At 37.9% G+C, this 20,569-nt stretch overlaps 2 pseudogenes; one reads left to right on the forward strand and one right to left on the reverse strand.

The window, feature by feature from the left end:
* Window positions 1-3,511: 3,511 nt before the first annotated feature.
* LOC149249676 (alpha N-terminal protein methyltransferase 1 pseudogene) lies at window positions 3,512-4,188 on the reverse strand (annotated as a pseudogene).
* A 7,884-nt stretch (window positions 4,189-12,072) lies between these two features.
* LOC149249677 (protein MEI2-like 4) lies at window positions 12,073-20,569 on the forward strand (annotated as a pseudogene).

Genomic DNA, 20,569 nt, shown 5'->3' on the forward strand with positions numbered 1-20,569 from the left:
TGCGATGTGGGGCCATGGTTGACTATGATTGATTTTATAAAACATGGTTGGCCATGGTCAACCAATTTTTACCATGGTTGACCATGAACGATATTATAATCCTAAAGGAATAATAAACCTAAGGGATTAATAATAAAAACCCAAGGGATTAAAATCCCAACGGAATAAAATTAAACCCATGGGAATAATATAAACCCAAGATATATAAACACTAAGATAAATATTATAAATTGTTAAATAAACATGGTTGACCATGGTTGATTTTCATATTGAGATAATTTTTGTCACAATGTGACGTTGGACCATGCTCGACGACGATTGAAGCAAGGGAATAATATTGAACCTAAGGGATATATTTTAAACCAAAGGTATATAAAACATAAGATAAATATTTAAACCCTAAAATAGACATGGTTGACCAAGGTTGATTTTCATATTGAGACAATCCTTGTCACATTGTGATGTTGGACCATGGTTGACCATGGTTGATTTTCATATTGAGATAATTTTTGTCATAATGTGATGTTGGACCATGGTTGACCTTGTTTTCTTTTCATATTGAGACAATATTTTTCACAATGTGATGTTGGACCATGGTTGACCATTATTGATCATGGTTAAGTATGATTGATTTTATAAAACATGGTTGACCATTCCCTTAAATATTCTTAAATTATTTTTAAACCTAAAACATTCATATATTTTCTTGTTATTTAAAAAATAAAAAATTCCAAAAGACATGTCCCTACTATCTCAATATTGTTTAGCCTTTTCACTGATTGAGTGACATGATTAACAAAAACAAAAAAAATTGATACTTTATTTATGGAGCAAGTATTAATGCACATTGGCGCATAATAATGGTTTGGTTTAGGATTTTCAGTTGGAATAATGTGATATAATTAAATTGTAGTTTTAATGTTAAATTTGATTAGTTATTGACAAAATATACAATTTGAACTATTTAAATTTAAATATATAATTGTAGTTTTAAACTTAAATTTGATGAGGTATAGGAAAAATGCTTATATTTCCTTTACTCTTGAAAATAAAAAATAATTTATATGCAGCAAGTATTAATGTATGTTGGCACATAATAATGGTTTGGTTTAGGAAGGTAATGTTTTGGATTTTTAGTTAGAATAGTGTGATATAATTAAATTTTAGCTTTAGTGTAGATCATAATTTTGCATGATGCTATGCTTTGTAACAATTTGGATGCATTTCTTATAACAAAAAGCAGTGTGAAATAAATAGTTAAAAAATATGCATAGATAAAATAGCACACACTCAAAAATATTCTATTATATTGCATCAAGGAAATTACACACATATTTATACAAGCAAAAGTCTCAAGATAGGAATTCTATCTTAGACGTACAGTAGTGTGGTTGAGAGATTCTCTCAACCACACACTAAACTAGGAGAAACTATATTCTAGCTAATTCCTATTATGTAGGAACAAACTCCTCAAATGGAGAATTACAACCATAGACAAGTAGGAATTAATTATTTCTAACTCCCCCCCTTAATGACTACTTGTCATGCTAGTGATTCACAAAGTCTGGTTGTGGTCAAACATAACAAAAAATATGTCGACGTCCATATAAAAGAGCAACCATCCACCGGAATGTATGGGTACCAATCGCTGCAACCGCTAGTCCTGTAGGATGTCCTTTGCATACATGATTCTGTCGACCATTATCACTGCATATATGTACCTACAAATCCACCACCATCGGGCGAATTGCATGTGCAGAACTTCCAAAAACAAAGAGAGATCAGTGCCTTTCTAAGCCAAATATTCATGTCCAAATAACAATCGCAAACAGTTGCGCTGATTGCGCCTTTCGATGCAACTGTCAGATAGAAAAGTGTGTCGACCCTCTTATGCTCAGACACACCAATATCTGAGACCGTGAGCCAGGTGTTACTGCAGTCCACCTGCTCCTACGAGCACAAAGCTCCCGTGTACACGTTAGCCACTCAGGCAATATGCCACCACTGGGCAAGTCCGATCTGCCACCACCGGGCAAATCCGGAACTTAAATGTGCCACCTCCGGGCAAGTCCGATCTACCACCACCGGGCAAATCCGGAACTTAAATGTGCCACCTCCGGGCAAGTCCGATCTACCACCACCAAGCAAATCCTGTAGCCACTAAGGCTCTATGGATGGTTTCTGGCTAACCACTAACCAGCCACAAAGGCAATCCATTACAAAGTGGTTTTAAGATCACCACGAACTTTCAAATACCTTTAAAAGGCTTACATTTCATTCAACATTTTGGAGTTTTTGGGTACATACAATGACCATTACAACAACTGGACTTGTTTATAACATGTTAGGGAGTCTATTCCACAAACCACACTAACTCAAACAAACATGTATTTTGTTGTCCACCATAAACGTTGTTGATGCTGCTTTACCTCATCTGATCATTGTTCACATCTTGGGTATCCTTGTCTATTCAAATAACTTCTTGGAACTCCATGCTTAACCTGTCATTCATCAGAGTTGCAAATTCTAACAAAATAACTTTGCCTGCATTGAGTTAGCTAGGCTCAATAAGGCTCAATAATATTTAAACATGATTCCAAGAAAACACAACATAAACTCTTCAAATTTAATTTCTCTATCTCTGCCCAAAGATGATTATTTCCCACACATACCAGTAGCCATTTTTCACCAATGATACCTATAAGGGGTCTGCTGATAAAGAAACAGATTGACGACTTTTCACCTGGACTCAATGTAGTGCATTCAAACATTGATGATCCATACATAGGCACACATCCATATGAAGAGAACACAATTTTCCCTTCAAGAACAATAATCCAGGACTCCACGGTCCATTCCTCTGTTGCGTTTCAATATCTACTCCCCTAGAAACAATGCCACTTCCCCTACAGTATCAAGGCTAGTCACTACTCTCAAGCATGTTGCCTCGTGCTCGCTACTTTCCATCACAATCTACTCCCCTAATCACACAAATGCGATCATCATGTAGCTCCAACCACTATTCTTTGATGCCATTTTCATTGTCATGTCATCATCGTATCTGGTAGTAGAACATTCCTGCAAATAAATTTGTCTATTGTTGGAATGGAAAATTCCAACATAGATTTATACTCGTGACAATAGTTTGCCAAGCTAAATGTCACAATAAATAAATTAATTCTTTCAACCAGATTTACATTACTCACATGACCATTCTTAAAACAATATACAACATGACATCATGGCAACACTTTTGATCTGCACCAAACATACTAGTGAATTGCAAACAGCAAACAAACCATGTAGTAGACTGGCGTAGTAGCAAGGCATCAAGAACGTTGAAGAGATCCGCACTCACCAACAACTCACAATTTTTTTTTTTACCAATGCTGCTTTCTTCTCCACGCAGCAACTCTTGTTGACTTCCCAATGCAGAGGACTCGAACTGCTAACAGTTTACTTGAAGTTGATCAATGCCTGCACATCACTCTGATTGCATTGCTCTTAATGATCACTGAGCACCTTTCGCAACCAGTCCTGCTAACATGATTGGGGATTTCTTAGTTCGTCTCTTTGATCTTCTTTCATGGGAAACCTCTTGCACGATTGCAGGTGGCTCTGTTGTCAACGCATACATTTTGACTGGATACAATTCTTTGAGGAAAGCCTTTCTGGGCCTTCGTTTTGTATATATATAATCCCGCCTTGGCTCGATTAAAAAAAAATGCAACGAAATCAGCATCTGTAAGGTGACCAATACACCATTGAATCCATATAACATCATATCTGCCTTCGTCTAGGGTGAATTCCCGCAGAGAAATACAGTAAAAATTCACAGAATGATTTGCCACTGATTTGGACTGACTGCCAACCTTCATCTTTTCAGGAGCACTTTTCCAGAAAATGTGAAACAGGTTCTACCAGATCCACCTCATGAAAATGCTTTAGAAGTCAGCTCTTTGTGACCCTCCCAATGCCTACTCCACAATCCAAAGCAACCAAATGCCCATTCTGTGTTAAGCGTTCACCAAGAATGTCAACAAGGAACTCATTGCTGTCTTTCACGTCTTGGCCATTGACATGCCCATGGCCCTGACAGGAACTGATCATTCCTCTGCTGGTTGCCCAGAGAAACCAGCGCTCCAACATTCTCCAACACTCTTTCCACGGCACTCCTTTACTACCCATTGTAATGGCACAACTCAGATCGTTCAAATTTGGGAAGCATCCATCTCCACGTAGCTAGGAACAATACAACAAACAGATCTGCCTCTTTAGATTTGATTTGTGCAGCCTTCTAGAGCTTTTACCAACAGCACTCCAGGCTTAGTCCTATGCAGCACTAGAACTGCTTTCACGCTGCAACTGTTGGCTTAACTACTCAGCAGTCACAGGCTCTCAAATCGACAACCATTATAACTCACCATCCATCGACAACAGATACCAAATAAGGCACCATCAATGCCCTCCGAGCAAACAAGGCACAAACAATGCCCTCCACGTAGCCTCCACACCACTTGACCACGCTGCTTCTCGACCACGTTGCTTCTGCAACCTCAACGGCCACCACTGCTGTAGATCTCACCAACCACCATTAGTGGCCTCCATTTGCCACTGCTGCAGATCTCACTGGCTACCTAAGAAGCCTTCACTTCATTATGACGATCTTCGATCTCACCACTTCGTCACCCACGATCTCTAAACCCACTGCTGTAGTGCGATCTCAGACCCCTGACTGCAATAGTCTACCAACCTTTAATCCAATGCACAGGTCAACTCTCTGCTCATCGATCTCCACAGAGATCCAACCTGCACGCAGTACACCAACAAATTGCAACTTCGCAGAACCATGCAGCAATGAAAATGCACCTCCTCCTTCATGGCGCAGCACTCCAGAAAAGAGTGTCGACCTTGAATCCACCAGAACCCTGTAGATCCAGCTGCGCTACACTAGAATGAATCGTCGACTCCAAATCGCATCTTGTTGCGACCTACTCCAAGCGTACGAAGGACAATGCCTCCATAGTCAACACACCAGATTCGCAACGCCGCCGGCTCGACTATGCTGCACCGCCGGCTCAACCGATCTACTGGCTCTTGATCGGATCTCTCTCTCGACTAGCAAACACACCACGGCTGCAGATCACCAGATCCACGACATCGTTCCACAGCTCCTCTTCAGGTTATCCATTTCAGTCTCTGCAACTCCTCCACAGATCCGGCAACAGAGATACCACGATGCCAAGCTAACAGGAACGCTACCACTGTAGCCACGTTTACTCGGCCTCAACTGTGAAGGCACCACTTCAATCCACGCGCACTCCTCTACGCAATCAGATCTCCTCCGCAGCTCGTATCTATTCCACTATACTGCCACAGATCACCTCGATGGACAAACAAACTTAACACTAATATAAATGATTTATTTTCCTATGCCCAGGAAGGGCCAGAGGCCCTTACGGGCTCTGAAGCTCTGATACCAAGATAAAATAGCACACACTCAAAAATATTCTATTATATTGCATCAAGGAAATTACACACATATTTATACAAGCAAAAGTCTCAAGATAGGAATTCTATCTTAGACGTACAGTAGTGTGGTTGAGAGATTCTCTCAACCACATACTAAACTAGAAGAAACTATGTTCAAAGGGAGAGCGATCAAGCCAAAAGGGAGAGCGATGGCTGATCAGAGGAGGGGCAACACATCAGAAATGACACCACAAGGTATGACCTCGTATAGAAATGACTCTGCTCCTGAATGTTTTTATTGTGGTACGATAGGCCATATTGCTAAATTTTGTCACAAGAAGAAGGCAAATCAAGAGAGGTACAATCAGAAAAGGCATGCAGGTCATTTGGCAGATGCAGATGCAGATACAGACCCAGATCAGAATCTAGATGTTAGACTATTTATGGCCGAGGGTGACACTGCTACTGAGGAGGATGAATCAGATATTTGGATCGTGGATTCTGGAGCCTCCTCGCATATGTCAGGTAAAAAGCAATGGTTCAGAAATTTTAAAGAATCCAACACTAGAGTAAAAGTCTATCTTGGAGATAATAGTGGGTACAAGATCAAGGGACATGGAGATGTCCTTGTTACTCTGCCTGATGGTAAGATCAGGAATATATCTGATGTATGGTATGTTCCTGGCATTAAGAAGAACCTGATTTCTGTGTCCAAGATTACAGATCAGGACCTCAAGGTAGAATTTTTTAAATCTTATTGCATTATTAAAGATTTGTTGGATCAGATGAAGCCCATTTCTACAGGTATTCGCATAGGAGGACTCTACAAGTTGGATGTGAAAAGTACGCCTCAGCAAGCCTTGATGACGTCAAATAAGTTTGCTGAAAATCTGTGGCATCGTGGTCCTGGGAGAACTCCGCTTGACTGGACAACTAGAATGAAAATAGCGTTGGGTGCAGTCCGTCGAAGTAGCTTTGCGGAGCGAAATTCTCTCAGAACACGTCGAAGAGAACAATATGTGAAGTTGAAAGCAGATTACCACACAATGGATTCATCTGTAGGGAGTGGTGTTATTTTAACTACACCGTGGATAAATCAGGATGGCAGTATTATTCACAATCCAGAACATCCTGAAGGAGGAGGCATTGCTTGTGAATCTTCTGCAGGTACAGATAGTTATGCAGACTCCAATACATCTATGATAGAAGTCAATCTAAACCAGACAGAGGTGGAAAGTTTGGTCCAAGTGGGTACGCGCAAATCCATGGCGATTAGAATGCAGATGTCCATTTCCATGCCTACGAGGCTTCATCATTTCCAGTTCCAGAATTCAAGAGGGGTGCGAAAAGCAAATTTGTTATGTGGCGCCTCCTCTTCCTTCTCTTCGTCATCATCACTGAACACAGCCCATCAGAACATAGAGCTGGAGGCGATCAAGGAATTGAGTGAGATTGTGCCGGACACTATGATTTTCGATGACTTTGAAAGGTTTCCACCAACAGCAGCTACTGTCAGCTCCTCCCTCCTCCTTGGCATCTGTAGCCTTCCCAAGACCAGGTTTGGGAGCGTGATAGAAAATGCAATGGTTGATAGTGAAGGCTATGCCAGTAAAGAAGGCAGTGATCGGTTGTCGTGTATCTTTAACAAGGCTATGGTGAATGTTGGAGCTGAATTGGCAAAAGTTGTACTGGGGCGAGTATCTACAGAAGTAGATGCTCGCTTAGCCTATGACACTCATGGAACCATAAAAAAGGTCCATGAACTTTTGAAATTGTACGAGGAGGTGGAGGTACCTCAGGAGCATCTACTATTCAAAATTCCTGCAACTTGGCAAGGAATTGAAGCATCAAGACTGCTGGAAGCCGAAGGCATCCAAACTCATGTAACATTTGTCTACAGTTTTCCTCAAGCAGCAGCTGCAGCTCAAGCAGGCTCATCTGTCATACAAATTTTTGTTGGTCATGTCAGGGATTGGGCTCGTAACCATTCTGGTGATCCAGAGATAGAAAGTGCCCTCTGAGCAACGCCCGAAGATGAGTCATGTTGTGAAGATGATTGAAGAAATAAGAGGAGAACAATCGCCTATGCATGAATCCTTCGATTCGCTATCTCAATCTCCTTCGGTGTCCAAGGATACAGGAACCACAATTCATTAAGCCACTAGGAAGACTGAAGTTTGATTTGTTTAGGGACATTTTAGGTGTGTTTAAAAATCCTTTTCTCCATTAAGGGGGGATGTTAGAAATTAATGGAGAATAGGTTACGTAGTTATGATTTTCTCTTTATTTGACATTCAGTTCCTATTAATTAGGAATCTGTTTTTGCTTATGTATCTATTTAATTCCTGATGATTAATGAATAAGTGAAGCGAATGCATTTGCCGGTGGAGCTCCTGGTGATCTGCTGCACCTGTGAGCTCCCGTGTGTTTGTCCAAACTTCTGTCTTCTGCATTTCTTATCAATCTAAACTATTGGATAAGACAATATGTAGTAAAACTATCACCGAAATATCTACAACCAATTCAACTTTCCAAGCAAAAGTATGGCTTAATAATGTAGTCAATCATAATATGAGTAATAATGAATCCGAACTTCTATAGAATAATCATAAATAAGGAAAGAAAATACGAGATTATGGACTTACTCGTACATTTTCTTCTATGAAGACAAATCGTCTAAATAGAATTTGGGCAGAACAATAATTTCGGGCACTAATAACCAAGGTACCACATATCTGTTACGAAATTTTGGATTGTGCAACCTTGTTCTATTAACCTGTTAAGTTTCTAATTTCTCAAAGTAACAATTATTAATTTACTACTGTTTTAATAGTGGTATTATGGTATAATATTGGTTTATGGGTGAAGCAATTTATTAATCCATCGAATTCAACTCTTGTAGCTTATGCATTTGCAGTGTGATGGAACCATCACACTTTTCCATTGGGTAGTTAAACAGTTTAGTGATTATTAGTCATTACTTCAATTTATAGATAAGAGAACTTGAGTATATAAACGAAAACTCTTGTCTGATTAGATATAAATAATAGGCAAGTCAACCGGAAACCATAGTCTAGGTAGCCTAAGTCCATTATCTAATAAATAACCACAACAAATTTGGAATAAATGTAACTGTTGAATTAAGAGACACTTTCATATAACACACTTTCATTATAACACACACATAACAATTAAAAACACATTGCCGCATATAAGTCTATACTTTCATGGAAGCCCATTAAGAAAATTAAATTATGTACTAACCATTTCCAGATCAAAGAAAAAGGATTTATTGTTTTCAAAATATATGATAACATGGTCGGTTTAAAATGTATTAGGTTACATCTTCCTACTGGGATCTACTTTTTCTATGATATGACATCACCCTTACCGTCGAGTAAGAAATAAACGCTACCACAAATTCAATTTGAATCTAGTTTATGTGCAGAGAGAACACCCTTATCCAATGGTGCTGCTGAGTAAGAAATAAATGTTACCACAGATTCATTTTAAGTTTGGTTTATGTGCAGAGAGACTTATCAAATTATTGGAAACATAAAATGACAAAAGGTGGCAATAGGAAATGAGAAAACCTATCAATAGCACACTGATCGAAACACTGACAATGACAATGGATTAATGGCACAACCATTGGATAATGAATCAGAAATCAACCTGGCACAAAATAAACAAACACTTCTACACAACAAGGGGTTTTAAGACGTAAGTTTGCGACAAAATATCAAATTCATCTTAACTTGCACTTTTTCTATTTCTTACTTATTTTTGTTTGTCTGTCCAGCGACATTTTTCTCTAGAATGAGCAGATGGCAGAGTGGCGGGTAGTTAATTATTTCTGTTTGTCTCTCTCATGACATTTGGCGGATGGGAAACTGATTATTTATTTTCTGGTGTGTCTGTAGCGAAATCTTTCTCTGGCGGAATCGAGGATAGCTTAGTTAGCGGAGTTACCCATTTTATTAGAAAGTTCTTTCTCAGAAACTATTTCTTTTCTCTTTGTATGTGCTCGGTCGATGAGCAGCATGGAGTTTGGCTTCAAATGGAGAGCAACATGGAGATATTGTTCCCCATCTTGACAAGGGTATTGGGACCGCAGTATCTGCTCTCAACATCCATGGCTCTTCAGGAACGCAGGATCTGCTCTCAGCATCCATGGTGTGCATAGTTTGGAACAAAGTGCAGGAAACCCAAAAGCTTACAATCAGGTCCCGTGTACCTCCCCTTCTCTCATTTCTCGCTTCAAACATGTCAAACACTTAAATATCATCTCTCTAAGAGCATGGATTAATTGGAGGACCAATATCTCTCATTGGCCTCCAAATCCTTTAAAAACCTAGTTACTTTATCATTAGGGACCCTGACCAACCACAGGAATGCATTTCAAATCTAGGGTTTGTACGGTTTCTAAATAATTGTACTCCGTTGGAGGATGTTTCCTTTACTTCCATACCCAATTTACATGATTCAGGTATTAAGTCCTTGATTAGGCTTTGTAAAAGCTTAATCCTATTGATAGGTTGAACATCCTCAAATTTTCCTGCTTGTTCTCCTTCTTAGAATTTGAATACACTATGTAGTCCTGTACGAAGCTCCTCAACACATAAGTTATTGTTGAGATTAATGATGAAATGTATTAATGGAGTGACGGTTCAACTAAACCTTATATTATGAGTTTGTTCCTGATTTCTAAGGTATTGTTTTAACTTCTCTAATTGTGTGTGAATTATATATTCCTCATGTAATGATTGTAATGCAGAGTGAGTTCTACCGTCTCCACCTGGTGCTGTGAGCTGATCAAGTTTAATTAATAAATTTGATTCTTCTGTGTTTAACATGGTATCAGAGCTACAGGGCAAGACTGAGTGCTACAAGGCTGACGACTGCCTGTAACCCTGGGTGGAGGAGTTATACTAAATGCTGGGAGGAAGATCTATGTGCATTTTTTAAAAGCAATTGGGCGCTGATCAGCGCGGGATAGTGATTGCCTTACGCGTTTTTATTTCTGGAATGATGCGGCTCTGCCATGCTGAAAGAGCGCCGACTGTGTGAGAAGTTTATGTTGGTAAAGTCTGCGGTGAAGGCTGCCTGTGAGGTGGAGTCTGCGGTGAAAAGGAGGAAGCCTCTGCGATTAATCTGCTGCGTGAGGAGTTTCCATATCTGACTACGTGTGAGGCGATGCAGTTTCTCGTTTTTTGAATCCAGTGGACGAGTTTTGGATCGCTGTCATGTAAGAAGAGGATGCCGGGCCAGACCGTTTTTAACAAGCTCTCCACCTGTTGAAGTACACTCAATTCCGGCATTGAAGAGACGAAGAACCGCAGAGATAACAAAGAAAGGTTGATTTCTGGCTGGAGAGGTCGACTGAGGCCGACTGAGACAAGGCGGATTTGGATGAGGAGGTAGATCAGATGTGCGCATACACTACCCTCGACAACCGTAGAGCACTGTAGAAGCGTTTCTTCAAGCTGCGACTCCACTTCTGAGAACTCATCAACCTCATCTGTGTCTCCAAAGTGAAATAGTTGATGTTGTTTGTGTGGTAAGTACACCCGTGCTTGCAACATTTTTTTTCTTTGCTGTTGTGGCCTAAGCAGCCAGCGTGAGCGGCCTGTGGTGCGCAGAAGGAACCTGTGCTACATTGAAGTTGATCTTGACCCTAGATCTTCTTGGCAGCTCCATAGAAGTTTGTTGACCATCACTCGAGGTCTTGATGACGTAATGAGCTTTTCAAAAAGTTCGACCTTTGACCGGTTCCTATGACTAAATCTGCGCTTTATCAACGCGAGTGATAAATTTGTCGTGTTGAATCTGCATGTTCTTTTTTGGGGACACTATCCCGCGCAATATTTGCTCTCAAACTCGACCTCCTCCTCAGTATTGGCTCAATAGGAAGTGACGTAAGGAGCCTGTGGTAAGCCGCAGAGGCTGTTGCGTATTCCGGGTTAAATGGTTGATTTTAATGAATTGGAGTGGAGTTTAAGTTTAAAATTAAGATTTTAATTAAAGGTTTTTTGGGTTAAATTGTTGATTTTAATGAATTGGAGTGGAGTTTAAGTTTAAAATTAAGATTTTAATTAAAGGTTTTTTAATTATTTAATTAAAAAAATGAGCTTATTATTTGATAAAGGGGGCAATTTTTTTTTAAGAAGGAATTTGAAGTGATCCCTTAAAAGAGGGATTTGGGCTCAGTTTTGATTGAAGTTTTCATTGGATTTGGCATTTGCAGTTTTTTTTTTTAAAGATATGGGGTTGTGTCTTAAGTTGCCGGGGTTGAATTTTTTTATTATTCAAGATGAATAATTAGTTAGTAGAAGCATACCTGAATGAGAATAACAAGCTGGATAGATTCATTATTTTGGTTGGAAATTTAAGCTACGGACCTTGCTTCACAGACACAATGCATGGGCAAGTTTGAATAATGATGAGGTGAAGCCAAATGTGCTTATAGTAGGAACAACAACAACAATCCAAGACTGGGATAAGCGGGAGACTAAGGAGAGAATGCTCCTGAAATTTTCAGCCAAAGATTGCATTTTTCTCCATATCCATGATTGCAACATTGCACCAGAAATCTGGAAGATGTTCAAGGATATCTATGAGGTCGAGAACACCAATCGATTGTTGCTCTTGAAGAGCAAGATTCTCTCCATCAAGATGGAGGAGAATGAGATAATTGTAGCATTTATTTCGCAGATCAAGGAGCTCAAGAACAAGCTGGGTGACATCGGTGAAGATGTGTCAGATACAGATTTTGTCACAATTACCATGAATGACATGACTGACGAGTATCAGATGTTCATCACTGGCTTAAATGCAAGAGAAAAAGCCCCCATGTTTGAAGAATTAACAGGGATTCTCATGCAAGAGAAGGAAAGGCAGTTGACTCATAAACCTCAAAGTTCAAATCTGGCCATAATGGTGAAGAAGAAACCCTTCAGAGGAAAGTCAAATGCAACACAGAAGAGCAGTGCAACCCCACAGAGGAAGATTCCCCTACCTCATGGTATGTCTTTCAATAGAAATGAATCTGTGACCAAATGTTTTTATTCTGATAGAACCGACCATATAGCTAGATATTGCATGAAGAAGAAGTCTGATGAAGGCCAGAAGAGACAAAAACAACATGCAGGTCATTTTGTTGATGAGGAATAGAGTCAGAACTTGAGACTGTTCATATCTGACTCCACGTTTTCGGCTAAGGATGATGAAACAAATACCTAGTTTGTGGACTCAGGTGCATCCATCCACATGGCAGGTAATAGACAGTGGTTTGAAGACTTCAAAGAGACCAACAGTGGAGAAAACATCTTCTTGGCGATGATAGAAGGTACCAAATCAAAGGCTATGGTAATATTCCTATTGTTTTTCCTGATGGAAATATTAGACATATTCATAATGTAATGTATGTACCCGGGATAAAGAGGAATATGATCTCTATCTCTACGATAACTGATCAGAATCTCAAGGTAGAATTTTATAAATCATATTGTGTTATTAAAGGCGTGTTGGATCATATGAATCCTATTGCATCAGGTATTCGTGTGGGAGGATTGTACAACCTAAATGTAAAAAGCGCACCACATTAGGCATTGCCATCATCTGCGATGACTACAGTGGACTTATGGCATCAGAGGTTCGGCCATATTAACTTCAATAATCTACTGCTATTACAGAAAAGAGGTATGGTCCTTGGTCTTCCTATTTTAAACCTTGTCCATATTGATTGTCATGCATGTGCACTTGGAAAGATGCACAGAGATGAATTTCATGTGAATGATGATAGAAGGAGGAGAGATATACTCGAGCTGGTACACACAAATTTATGCGGGCCTATGCAAACAAGGTCATTAGGTGGTGCATACTATTTTTTACTCTTTATTGATGATTGTACTAGATTTACTTGGGTGTATTTCCTCAAGAAGAAGAGCCACACTTTTGAATACTTCAAGGAGTTCAGAAGTATGGTTGAAAAACAGACAGGTAAATGCATCAAGATTCTCCACTCGGATCAAGGGGAGAGTACAAGAAAGCTTATGTCCTCAAATACTGCAAAGATCATGGGATACAACAATAGTTTATAGTACCCCACGCTCCTCAAAAGAATGGGGTTGTAGAGAGGAAGAACAAAACCCTTGTGGAGTGTGCTCATAGTATGTTAAAAGGTAAGAATCTTTCTAATGGGTTTTGGGCTGAAGCAATTAATACTATAGTATATCTAAAGAATAGGAGTCCAACAAGAAGTTTAGATTTCAAAACTCCTTTTGAAGCTTTATTTGGCTATAAGCCTGCAGTTAAGCATTTGAGAGTTTTTGGCTCCAAAGCCTTTGATCATGTCCCAAAGGAAGATAGAAAGAAACTGGATTAAAAGGCCATCAAATGTTTTTTTTTTGTAGAACCAGCCATATATCCAAATATTGCATAAAGAAGAAGTCTGATGAAGGTCGGAAGAGACATAAACAACATGTAGGTCATTTTGCTGATGAGGAACAGAGTCAGAACCTTAAATTGTTCATATTTGACTGTTCACATCCTCAATACTTCCTAATTTCCCTCTTATGGTAGCAATTTCCACAGGAATTTGGTCACGACCCTTTATATTTCCCTCTGCTCAAGTTTTATCATCAGGGTTATCATTCTTCTGTTGTGTTCTAAGACATCTTATATTTCTATTTTGCAAAAAATTAACGAATGTTTCTTCAATTGAAATCTATGGTCTGACACTGGATAAAGAAAAACAATTGTCTGGTTTCAGCACTGCCACCAGTTTCTCTATAGTTCTGAGTTTAGTGATCAATCCGTCTATAAGATAATATGGATATTTGATCACTACAATAGCTTTGTCTCTTATTATTGGGTCAACACTTCTTATGGAAGTCCAATCTCAAATCTCGATCAAATGAAACATCATTAGACATCATGCCCAATTTCATATTTACATATACAGGTTTAGAGACTCCCCATCGGAAGGATCCCTTGAGTAGGGTGATTATGGATAAACGTTATTATATAAAAAAAATCACAAGTCACAGGAAGCTAAAACAAGGCCAATTGCATGTGAGACTCTCCATATCAAATCTCATTGAGTCCCTTGGGGATATCAGGTAATATTTTCATGGGAAGTTACTACTTCCCACCTTCAAAAATGTTGGGGGAAAGATAGGAAATCCAATGGGTACTTGCAAGGTACCAACGTCCTCACATGGAACGTCGAATATGCGTGTGTGGGGCTATGTTTCTTTGGAAAAAAATAATCTTTTTACATTATAATAATGTTACATAGAATAATCAAAAGAATTCATTTATGTTCTTTTTGCAAGGAATTATTGCATCTTTTTTCATGTTTTCCATGTATTTCAAGGTTATTGGTAAGAATATTTACTAACCAATATGAAAGCAATTGATCCTTCATGATTAAACATAGTCATTTCAATGAAATTTTGTTGCACTTATTAATAAGTCAATCCCTTCAGATAAATATGTAAACCGAGGCACACTTATGGTGTTTAACCTCGATCCATCTGTTTCAAATGATGATCTCTGACAAATATTTGGTTTGCATGGTGAAATAAAATAGGTGAGCTTGCCACGAGTGGTAAGAATACTAGAAGTATGTCTTTTTTCACTGTTAATTTTGAGAGATGTCAAACATGATCTTATTTTTGATAAATAAAGCTACGACATTATTTTAGAGCTCTGGAGTCTTTATTGTTAGGTTGATAGTGCATGTGGCGATGATAATCTTCATTTTCCTAGCTTACTAAACAGAAGTACTTTTACAAATCATAGAAACTCCACATAAGCCCCACCACAAATTTATCGAGTTCTATGATGTAAGCGCTATTGAAAACTTCCTAGAGGTGTTGATGTTGGAAAGAGAAACAAAGTTAGAAACAACTTGTCTTGGTGGTGCTAGATAGTTGTATTATTAGATACAGTTACCATTTCTTTTGATAGTTGAAATTGATATTGATATTATTTTTTTCTTCTTCTTTCTGCAATGCTTCTTTTAAATTTTTACAAGTTCCCTGTGACATAGTAGTAAGTACCTAAGAAAAATAGTAATACATCGGCCCACATACAAAATAAGGTTAGAAAAATGGAGTATTACAATAGAGGGTATTGTGAGTAAACATGTTTCCTATGGCTTGTAAAGATACATGGTGCCTTCTGCTCATAATTATTCATTATTCTATAGGTGTATAGATCATTTGTCATATCGAGATGTTCCTTTCAATAAACATGTACATTGAGCAAAGTTCACATTTATTGCAAACAACTTGATGCAACAGTTGTATCAAGAGCTGCAGCAAAAAGTGCACACATACTAGCAAAAAGGATCTTCATTTGAAAATAATTCACCATATGGTTTGCGTCTCAGTTGGTCATGAAGATTGAAACAATAGTATTTTGCAATGTCAAGACTGTCATAATTGCTAATTAATGTTGTTGTTTCTTTTAGGCTTTGGTGTAGCCTAATTATTGTGGTGTTTATATGAATCAGTGAGGATATTACTAAAATTGCTTGGTTTTTCATGGACCTCACACACATTAGGGAATGCCAAGAAGTTCTATTGATAGTGGAGCTATACAAGCATTCCATTTTTGTAGCCATTGAACATTGAGTTTATTTATGGAGAGTTCATTGCATGGAGCATCATCAAGTGGTCCCCACCATTTTTCCTCTCCTATTAGAGTTGCAGCTATTGCGAGCCACAAAGGTCAATTTGTTCAAGGATAACTTGGTCATTCATTAGGTTTTATGAGCCTTGGGACACAAAGATTATCATCTTTCCATCCCAAGTCACTTTCAAAGTGTACCAATGGTGTCATCAATTCTATCTTACAATCCATTTGTTGTAGTTTCATCAATGACAACAATCATGGCTTCAAGTCTAGATGAATCAATTCTTTGCATAAAGTTGGTTCTAATAACATGAATAACCTATCTTTTGATCATAATGATAGTGGTGAGTTTATTCTTTCATAAATTTTTTTGGTTTCTTTTATATTTAGAAAAGAATCTAAGGTGAAGCAGAGGATTGTTGATTCAGTTACTGGTATATTGCTTGCAAATTTTAATTATAGTTTGAAAATCTTATTGTAGTTTTTAGAGTAGAAGGGAATGGTTCCTTGTCAAATCCACATTCTAGTCTAAGTGGAAATGGCTCTTTAGATTCCCACTACTTTATTTGGGGTAATATTAATTCCTACAATCATCATCTACACAGTCCAATTATGTCAACATCATCATCTCCATATGCACATGGTCTGCATGTGTGGCCTCAACCACAGTCACAACCACAACCACATTCTTTTCGGGTAGTCAGAGTCAACTAATTAATGCGGTGTTACCTTCACAACATCACATGTTGGTTCAGCTACAAATACCAATCTCTCAAATTTGGACAGAAGGCAAGGATATATTAAGGAGTCTCCTGAAACATTGCTTTCTCTCCTGGCTCACTTGGAGCTATGGGATTATGTGGTACACATGGAATTCATCTGTTGCAATTTGGCACTCACACTCTTATGTCTTATATGAGTGCCAATGGTGTTGTAGATCCTACTCTTTCTTCTCCAAGCTTGGGAGAAATGTCTCCATAGCAAGGATGCCTCATCTTTCCTAACAATGGGTCACCAGTTTCCATAAATGGATCCTTAGGCAATGTTAATGAATGGTAATTTCCATATATTATTCAATGAAAACTTTCCACAAGTCACAAGAAGCCAACCCAGGGCCAATTCCTCATGGGACACTCAAGATCAAATCTTGTTGAGTCTCATTGGGATATCAGTTGGTATTTTTGTGTGCAGTTACTATTTCCCTCCATCAAAAGAGCTAGGGTAAAGGCAAAAAATACATGGGGTTCTGGCAAGGTACCAACATCCTCACTTGGAACATCTAATATGTGTCTGGGGGACTATATTTATTTGGAAAAAATAATCTTATAAGATTATAATAATCTTTCATAGAATAATAAGAAGATTTCATTTACGTTCTCTTTGCAAGGAATGACTGTGCATTTTGTTTCATGTTTTCTGTGTATTGCAATGTTATTTGGTAAGAATATTTATCAAATAATATGAAAGAAGTTGATCCTTCATGATTAACCATAGTCATTCTGATATTTTCACTGAAATTTTGGTACACTTACTAATAGGACAATCCTTCAGATAAAGATGTAAACCAAGGCACACTTGTGGTGTCCAACCTCAATCCATATATTTCAAATCATGATCTCCAACAAATATTCAGTGTCCATGGCGAAATCAAAGAGGTGATCTTACCAGGAATGGTAAGAGCACCAAAAGTATGTGTCTTTTGACTGTTACTTTTGAGAGATGTCAAACATGCACTACTTTTTGTTAAATAAAGATAAGAAATTATTTCATAACTCTTTATTGTTAGGTTGATAGTGAATTTGACAATGATAATATTCATTTTGCTAAATAAATAGAGGTACTTTTACAACTCAAAGGAGCTCCACATAAGCACCACCACAAATTTATTGAGTTCTACGATGTGAGAGTTGTTGGAAAAGCCCTAAAGGTGCTAAATAAAAGTGATATTGTTGGTAAAAGAGACAAAGTTAGAACAAAGTTGTTCTCGTGGTGCTAGACGATGGTATTATGAGATACAATTACCATTTCATTTCATAGTTGAAATTGATTTCGATTTTATTTTTTCCTTATTTCTACAATTTCATTATGAATCTACAGATGAGGTGCCTTTTAAAATTTTATAAGTTCCCTATGACATAGTAGTAATTATAGAGGAAAAACAGTTATACATTGTCGCACATACAGAATAAGGTTAGAAAAATGGAGTATTACAGTAGAGGGTATTATGAGTAAACATGTCTCTTATGACTTGTAAATATACATAGTGCCTTCTACTCATAATTATTCATTATTCTGTAGGCATATAGATAATATGTCAATTGTTAGGATGTTCCTTTCAATAACCATGTACATTAACCAAAGTCCATATTTATTGCAAACGGCCTGATGCAAAAATTGTATCAAGAGCTAGAGAAAGAAGAAGTGCACATATACTAGCAATAAGGAGCGGTTTCTGCAAATAATTCACCATCTGGATTGTGCCTTACTAGGTCATGAAGATCGAAGCAATAGTATTTTGCAATGTCTAGAGTGCCATGAATTTCCATTAATGTTGTTGTTTCTTTTATGACTTGGTGCAACCTAACTATTGTGGTGTTTATATGAATTAGTGAGGATATTACTAAACTTTCATGGTTGTTCCAAACGGTTCTATGACCTAACACACATTGGGGAATGCCAAGCAGTTCTATTGATAGTGAAGATATATAGACATTACATTCTAGTAGCCATGGACCACTGAGTTTATTTATTGAAAGTTATTTTCATGGCACATCATCAAGTGTTCACCGCCATTTGTCATCTCCTATTAGAGTTGCAACTATTTTGAACCATGGAGGTCAAGCTGCTCAAGGAGAACCTGGTCATTCATTAGGTTGTATGAGCCTCGGGATACAAAGATTGCAATTTTTCCATCCTTAGACACTTATGGAGTATACCAATGGTGTTATCAATTCTGTCTCATAATCCATTTCTTTCATTTTCATCAATGACAATAGGCATGGCTTCAAGGCTAGCTGAATTAATTGAATCCAGGACATTGCATAGAGTTAGTTCTAATAACATGAATAACCTATATTTTCATCATAATTATAGTGTTGGGTTTATTCTTTAAGATTTTTTTTGGGTTTATTTTTTTCATTTTTAGAACAAATATAAGGTGAAGCAGAGGATTTGTGATTCAGTTACAGGTATATTTCTTGTAACTTTTAATTATAGTTTGAAAATCTTATGGCAGTTTTTGGAGTAGTGGGGAATGGTTCCTTGTTGAATCCACATTCTAGTCTAAGTGGAAATGGCTCTTTAGATGCCCACCACTTTGATCAAGATAACCTTAATTCCTACCATAATCAGTCCAATTATGTAGCCAAATTCATCTCCATATGCACATGGTATGCATATATGGCGTCAACCATAGTCACAGCCACAACCACATTGTTTCTAGGTAGTCCAGTCATCTGATTAACGCAAAATTACCGTCACAACATCATCATGTTGGTTCAACTCCAAATACCAATGTCTCACATTTGGATAGAAAGAATAGATATATCAGGGAGTCTCTTGAAACATTGCTTTTCTCTCTTGGCTCACTTGGAGCGGTGGGATTATGTGCTACACATGGTATGCATCCATTGCAATTTGGAACTCACACTCTTATCTCTCAGATGAGTGTCAATGATGTTGTAGATACTACTCTTTCTTATCCAAGCTTGGGAACAATGTCTCTATGGCATATATGCCTCAGCTTTCATAATAATGGGTCACCAAAGTACATACATGGATCCTTAGAGAATGCTAATGAACGTGGAAGGAGCCATGGAATTGACAACAATGCAAATCAAGTTGATAACACGAAGCAATATCAACTTGAGATTGACCGAATATAACGTGGATAAGACACACAGACAACACTTATGATCAAGAACATTCCTAACAAGTGAGTCAAATGTTAAATATATAAATACCTAAAATTGTTAGTCACCACCTATTTAGTGATCTTATTTTCTCGCTGAAATTTTATTTTGGGTCAGCCAAGAAGTCAAAGGAGCCTCTTTGTAGGTACACATTAAATATTCTTTTGGCTACTATAGATGAACAATTCCATGGAACTTATGATTTCATTTACTTGCCTATTGACTTCAAGGTGAGTTGATTTCAATTACCTGCATATTTTTTTAGGGTAAGGCTTTACAATCAATCTATTTTGTTATTTTAGGAAACCTTAATTTTTTGAGATTACAAAATCCTGTGTTATTGAGTTTTATTATCCAGAATATTGTCAAATGAAGATGATCTGTAATCTGCAGTCACGTCCTTAGTTTTTTCCAGATTAATTTTGCCACTTTTTGTCATGCAAAATAAGTGTAATGTTGGCTACTCCTTTATCGATACGATGGATCCTTTGCATAACATACCATTCTTGCAGTTCACATTTCTTGTGTTTCTTATTCTCTAA

Source organism: Pinus tabuliformis, chromosome 7, assembly GCF_031772625.1.
Source record: "Pinus tabuliformis cultivar Carrire ecotype Pingquan chromosome 7, CPIR1, whole genome shotgun sequence".
NCBI classification, from domain to species: Eukaryota; Viridiplantae; Streptophyta; class Pinopsida; order Pinales; family Pinaceae; genus Pinus; species Pinus tabuliformis.